This window comes from Aegilops tauschii, chromosome 3, assembly GCF_002575655.3.
Source record: "Aegilops tauschii subsp. strangulata cultivar AL8/78 chromosome 3, Aet v6.0, whole genome shotgun sequence".
In the NCBI taxonomy this organism is placed as follows: Eukaryota; Viridiplantae; Streptophyta; class Magnoliopsida; order Poales; family Poaceae; genus Aegilops; species Aegilops tauschii.
Window position 1 is genome coordinate 266,607,963 of NC_053037.3, and position 8,103 is coordinate 266,616,065.

Here is an 8,103-nt window from a genome sequence, read left to right on the forward strand (position 1 = left end):
CCAAGGTTGATGTGATCAAGCATCGCATGCTCCCTCTACCATCGAGATTGGGGTTAAACCTGAATAATTATTATTTGGTGTTTGCGTTGAGCATAGACATGATTGGATTATGTTTATCGCAATACGGTTATTCATTAAAGGAGAATAATGGTTACTCTGTCTATTTGAATAATACCTTCAATGGTCTTGCACCTAAAATGAATGGTTTATTGAATCTCGATCGTAGTGATACACATGTTCATGCCAAAATATATAAGATAGTAATGATAGTACCACATACTTGTGGCACTGCCACTTGAGTCATATTGGTATAAAACGCATGAAGAAGCTCCATGTTGATGGATCTTTGGACTCACTCGTTTTTGAAAAGATTGAGACATGCGAACCATGTCTATTAGTATATATGCATGAAGAAAGTCCATACAGATGGATCATTTGGACTCCCTTGATTTTGAATCACTTGAGACATGCAAATCATACCACATGGGCAAGATGACTGAAAGGCCTCGTTTTCAGTAAGATGGAACAAGAGAGCAACTTGTTGGAAGTAATACATTTGATGTGTGCAGTCCAATGAGTGCTGAGGCACGCAGTGGATATCGTTATGTTCTTACTTCACAGATGATTTGAGTAGATGCTGAGAATATTTACTTGATGAAACACAAGTCTGAATTATTGAAAGGTTCAAGTAATTTCAGAGTGAAGTTGAAGATTGTCGTGACAAGAGGATAAAATGTCTGTGATATGATCAGAGATGAATATCCGAGTTACGATTTTGGCACACAATTAAGAAATTGTGGAAATTGTTTCACGACTAATACCGCCTGGAACACCATATTGTGATGGTGTGTCCGAACATCATAACTGCACCCTATTGGATATGGTGCATACCATGATGTCTCCTATCGAATTACAACTATCGTTTATGGGTTAGGCATTAGAGACAACCGCATTCACTTTAAATAGGGCACCACGCAATTCCGTTGAGACGACACCGTATGAACTATGGTTTAGAGAAACCTAAGCTGTCGTTTCTTAAAAGTTTGGGGCTGTGACGCTTATGTGAAAAAGTTTCAGGCTGATAAGCTCGAACCCAAAGCGGATAAATGCATCTTCATAGAATACCCAAAACAGTTGGGTATACCTCCTATTTCAGATCTGGAAGCAAAAGTGATTGTTTCTAGAAACGGGTCCTTTCTCGAGGAAAAGTTTCTCTCGAAAGAATTGAGTGGGAGGATGGTGGAGACTTGATGAGGTCATTGAACCGTCACTTCAACTAATGTGTAGCAGGGCACAGGAAGTTGTTCCTGTGGCACCTACACCAATTGAAGTGGAAGCTTATGATAGTGATCATGAAACTTCAGATCAAGTCACTACCAAACCTCATAGGACGACAAGGATGCGTACTACTTCAGAGTGGTACGTAATCCTGTCTTGGAAGTCATGTTGCTAGACAACAATGAACCTACGAGCTATGGAGAAGCGATGGTGGGCCCGGATTCCGACGAATGGCTCGAGGCCATAAAATCCGAGAGGATCCATGTATGAAAAAAAAGTATAGACTTTGAAAGAACTATTTGATGGTCGTAAGGCTGTTGGGTACAGATGGATTTTAAAGGGAAGACAGACAATGATGGTAAGTGTCACCATTAAGAAAGCTCGACTTGTCGTTAAGATGTTTTCCGGCAAGTTCAAGGAGTTGACTGCGATGAGACTTTCTCACTCGTAGCGATGCTAAGAGTCTGTTAGAATTATATTAGCAGTTACTGCATTATTTATGAAATCTTGCAGATAGGATGTCAAAACATTGTTTCCTCGACGATTTTCTTGAGGAAAGGTTGTATGTGATACAACCAGAAGGTTTTGTCAATCCTGAAAGATGCTAACAAGTATGCAAAGCTCCAGCAATCCTTCTAAGGATTGGAGTAAGCATCTCGGAGTTGGAATGAACGCTTTGATGAGATGATCAAAGATTTTGGGTTTATACAAAGTTCATGAGAAACTTGTATTTGCAAAGAAGTGAGTGGGAGCACTATAGAATTTTTGATGAATATATGTTGTTAACATATTGTTGATCAGAAATGATGTAGAATTTCTGGAAAGCATACAGGGTTATTTGAAAAGTGTTTTTAATGGAAAACCTGGATTAAGCTACTTGAACATTGAGCATCAAGATCTATAAGGATAGATCAAAAACGCTTAATAGTACTTTCAAATGAATACATACCGTGACAAGATTTTGAAGGAGTTCAAAATAGATCAGCAAAGAAGGAGTTCTTGGCTGTGTTACAAGGTGTGAGTATTGAGTAAGACTCAAGACCTGACCACGGCAGAAGAAAGAGAAAGGACGAAGGTCGTCCCCTATGCTTTAGCCGTAGGCTCTACAATATGCTATGCTGTGTACCGCACCTAAAGTGTGCCTTGCCATGAGTTAGTCAAGGGGTACAATAGTGATCCAGGAAGGGATCACATGACAGCGGTCGAACTTATCCTTAGTATCTAGTGGACTAAGGAATTTTCTCGATTATGGTGGTGGAAAGGGGGTTCGTCGTAAAGGGTTACGTCGATGCAAACTTTGACACTAATCCGGATGACTCTGAGTAGTGAACAGGATTCGTATAGTAGAGCAGTTATTTGGAATAGCTCCAGGTAGCGCATGGTAGCTGCATCTACAAGATGACATAGAGATTTGTAAAGCACACACGGATCTGAATGTTGCAGACCCGTTGACTAAAACCTCTCTCGTAAGCATAACATGATCAAACCCTAGAACTCATTGAGTGTTAATCACATGGTGATGTGAACTAGATTATTGACTAGTAAACTCTTGGGTATTAGTCACATGGCGATGTGAACTTTGAGTGTTAATCACATGGTGATGTGAAATAGATTATTGACTCTAGTGCAAGTGGGAGACTGTTGGAAATATGCCCTAGAGGCAATAATAAAATGGTTATTATTGTATTTCCTTGTTCATGATAATTGTCTCTTGTTCATGCTATAATTGTATTAACTGGAAACCGTAATACATGTGTGAATACATAGACCACAACATGTCCCTAGTAAGCCTCTAGTTGACTAGCTCGTTGATCAATAGATGGTTATGGTTTCCTGACCATGGACATTGGATGTCATTGATAACGGGATCACATCATTAGGAGAATGATGTGATGGACAAGACCCAATCCTAAGCATAGCACAAGATCGTGTAGTTCGTTTGCTAGAGCTTTTCTAATGTCAAGTATCATTTCCTTAGACCATGAGATTGTGCAACTCCCGGATACCGTAGGAATGCTTTGGGTGTACCAAATGTCACAACGTAACTGGGTGGCTATAAAGGTGCACTACAGGTATCTCCGAAAGTGTCTGTTGGGTTGGCACGAATCGAGACTGGGATTTGTCACTCCGTATGACGGAGAGGTATCTCTGGGCCCACTCGGTAATGCATCATCATAATGAGCTCAATGTGACTAAGGAGTTAGCCACGGGATCATGTGTTACGGTACGAGTAAAGTGACTTGCCGGTAACGAGATTGAACAAGGTATTGGGATACCGACGATCGAATCTCGGGCAAGTAACGTACCGATTGACAAAGGGAATTGTATACGGGATTGATTGAATCCTCGACATCGTGGCTCATCCGATGAGATCATCGTGGAACATGTGGGAGCCAACATGGGTATCCATATCCCGCTGTTGGTTATTGACCGGAGAGTCGTCTCGGTCATGTCTGCATGTCTCCTGAACCCGTAGGGTCTACACACTTAAGGTTCGGTGACGCTAGAGTTGTAGAGATATTAGTATGCGGTTAACCGAAAGTTGTTCGGAGTCCCGGATGAAATCCCGGACGTCACGAGGAGTTCCGGAATGGTCCGGAGGTAAAGATTTATATATGGGAAGTCCTATTTTGGCCACCGGAAAATGTTCGGGATTTTTCGGTATTGTACCAGGAAGGTTCTAGAAGGTTCCGAAGTGGGGCCCACCTGCATGGGTGGACCCACATGAACATGGGTAGTGGGGGCAAGGCCCCACACCCCTGGTAAAGGCGCACCAAGATCCCACCTTAGAAGGAATAAGATCATATCCCGAAGGGATAAGATCAAGATCCCTAAAAAAGGGGGATAACAATCGGTGGGGAAGGGAAATGATGGGATTTCTTTCCCCCACCTTTGCCAACGCCCCAATGGACTTGGAGGGCAAGAAACCATCCCCCTCCACCCCTATATATAGTGGGGAGGCGCATGGGAGCAGCACCCCAAGCCCTGGCGCCTCCCTCCCTCCCGTGACACCTCTTCCTCCCCGCTTGCGCTTGGCGAAGCCCTGCCGGGATCCCGCTACTTCCACCACCACGCCGTCGTGCTGCTGGATCTCCATCAACTTCTCCTCCCCCCTTGCTGGATCAAGAAGGAGGAGACGTCCCCGCTCCGTATGTGTGTTGAACGCGGAGGTGCCATCCGTTCGGCGCTAGGTTCATCGGTGATTTGGATCACGACGAGTACGACTCCATCAACCCTGTTCTCTTGAATGCTTCCGCGCGCAATATACAAGGGTATGTAGATGCAGTCCCCTCTCTCTCATTGCTAGATGACTCCATAGATTGATCTTGGTGATACGTAGAAAATTTTAAATTTCTGCTACGTTCCCAACACCAACTTGCTATGCTTATTGATCGTGGAGACTTGGACATATTACTTGTGAAGCATGCTTGTTTGATTGAGCCTATTGTATTTGGTTGTTCTCTCATCATATGCATCCATACTATGAAATGCTCCCTTGTCCTTTCTTATGACAAGAATGATGAAAACACTTGTTGGGTGTCTCACCACTCGAATGTTAGATTTTGCATTTACGCTAACCTCATTTGTATTTCCGAGTGTTTGTCACGTTCTTTCATTTTGAAGGATTCACAAGGCGGTAACATCATGAGACATATCGGTTATGGGAAGGCATACATGATGTGCGACACCTACATTTTTGACACCCTCCTAAAGGTGAACTCCTTCCCTTTGAGCCATCCTCAAATACGCATATTGGATGGGTCATTCTTTCATTGTCGTTTCCTTCTTGTTGTCTACATGATATATCTCACGAACGGAGGAGTGACATTGGAGATTGGCTCTATGTACCTTCACATTGAGGAGCGCTCAGACTTATTGGATGCACCTTCGAACCTCCACTCATGCCACGACATCGAGCATTGGTACACCAACACCTCCATATTTGTTGATTGTGCTCACACATGTCATGCTCAATGGACATATCATAGTCACCACAAGTTTGCATCTTATGCATGGATCGACTCACATTATGATTGCTATGTTGCATCTTGTATTCCCATGTCATCCATGATATATGAGCTTGTGCATTTCCTTGGCAAATTTGTTGTGATCTTCCTTGATGGCATATTCGTACATCGTGATCATATTGCCCACCATCAATTGCATGACAACATAATCACATTGAGCACCAATTACCATGTTCATGCTTTTGATACACCATCACATTATGACATCATTTTGCACAATGGTTGCATTGATCACATTCACAACACCTTTGTGCATACAACAAATGCTTTTGTTCCCATGAATGCTTTGGATATCATTCTATATCATCTTGATAAGCTTCATGCGCTTTATCACGAACAATCTTGCCGAACGGACTCATACTTACTTGCTGGACACTTTGTGTGCGCTAACCATTGTATTTCCGAGTGTCGCTTGTGTTTGCTCTTTTTGCATGTCTATCACTCCAGAGACACCTTGGATTACATGGATTGCGCAACGTCTTCCACTCCGTCCAACTATAAATCTGTCCACGACAACCGTTTCCATGGTGATGAGGATCACGATCCGAGGTCAGATCTTTCCCAATGGGGGGGGGAGATGATGCGGAGCATCCTACGATCATACTTTGTACACTATGATGACTCCCCAAGACCCAAGAGGACATACGACGAGACCTCGAACATACGCCATTGGACACAAGGTGAACTCGCTCCTTTCCGAACTACCACTTTCTATACATGAGACATAGCTGCTACCTCAAGCGAAAACACTATGTGTGATCACGTACTTGGAGGAAAGCCATGGAACATCTACATCCAACGGACAAGACGGCGAGGAAACCAAGTGCGAAGGACAAGAAGAAGAGCTGCCACGGAAGCTATAGCCACCGGACGACCGGTCGGGACGGGACGTCCGTCACCTAAAGCCCAACCTGCCCAAGTCCCAGCCAACGCAAGCTACAGCGAGCAGACGTCCGGCTAGGACCGGACGACCGGCCACACCTCCCAGCAAGCGGACGACCAACCAGGACCAGATATTCGGTGCCACCACACCCGAGCCAAAATTAGCGGAAGTCCGAAGCCACCGGACGTCTGGCGCCACCTTCACAAAATGGAAATAGCGGAAGTCCGGCGACCACCGGACCCCGAAAGCCCACGAGCCACCGGAGGACCGGTCCCCAACGGACGTCCGGTACCTGTCTGTGTACAGAGATTAGGCCCGAGGCCCATGTATCCCTCTCCCACTTACCCCTTCGTGGACCTAGACTATATATACTCCTCCACCTCCTCCTAGTTAGGGTTAGCATAGATTTAGCTCATTTGAGATAGAGCTTTGCTCGTCCATCCGGATCTACTCCATCGAGAGAGACCGCTCCCTCTTCGGAGAAGATCCACCTTGGATTCAAGACCCCTTCATGGGAAGACCCCTCAAGACCTCCTCACGGAGATGAACTCGTTACCCTATGTATCGTCCTTTGTTGGATTTGGACCGTGTATCTCTTTGTGTTTCGAGGATCTAGCACATGTGTGATCGCTTCTTGTCTAGTTGAGTGTTTCCTCTTGTTCCCCCTCGTGATTTCCCTCGCTTCTCCCCTCGTGTTCTTCGTAGGATCCCCTCCAATCGTGAAAGATTGGGTCACTAGGGTTCTACCCTACATCAGACTTCGTCGGTACTAAGTTCAATTGTGCGGGACCCTCATGTTCAAGAACTGCTTTGTAAGGAGATGAGTACTGACGGAGCTGCTTCTAGAGAGGAGGCCAAGCTGCAGCAACTGGTGGTAGACTCAAACACTCCATTGTATGATGGTTGCGACCCGAGGTGACCCGCTTGAGTTTCACGCTCAAACTTCTGAAGACGAAGGCTAAAAACAAATGGACCGACACTACCCTCCATGAGATTCCCTAGTAGTGATAAGGAGTATCAAGCATATCATCACAAAAAGTATTCAAGGAATCTCTAAATGATATGCATGGACTATCAACACAGGAATGTATGTCAATTTTGCTAGATATGCTCAAGTCCATAGAAGCTACAACACTAGCATGTATACATGAAAGATCATCAATGTTTAGCACAACATCATCATCACAAATGATATTTCCACTCACCATATCATTACCTTGGGGCATGCCATATGATGGTGAGGTGGAAGAAGTAGAAATGTCCAAGGACACGGAGGAAGAAGCAATATGGAGTTCATGATTTGTAGATGTGGATAACTCCTCAATTAACTCCTCCAAAAGATGATGAACCTCACCAAGATTGGACCCACTATATATTTCTTCAAGTTTGGTCCACATATCATGAGCCGTTACACAAGTCATGATTGACTCAAACACTTCAAGGGATATAGATCGGATTATGGAATTTTTAGCACCATACCCACAAAGTATATCATCGTTTTCCTCAATAGTTGGAAAAAGTTCATCCTTCCATGGAGAAGACCCTACAATAACAATTCACACAAAATTTGGACCCATTTGTCTGGAAATGAGAAAGCATGCAAATTTTCCATAAGTGATAGTTTTTGCCACTAAAACAAAAAGTGTCATCATGCACTGTACCACTAGTCGACATCTTTACTCTCTAGCCGGTGAGGCCTACCAAGGAGAGACCAAAGCTCTGATACCAATTAAAGGATCAAGATAGCGACTAGAGGGGGGGGGTGAATAGGCATTTTAAAACTTTTACGGATTTGGCTCTATTCTAATGCGGAATTAAACTAACAGATACTTTTCAAGCACAAATCCGAAATATGCTAGGCTCAACTAAGTGCACCAACAACCTATGCTAAACAACATAGGCACTTAAGGAAAC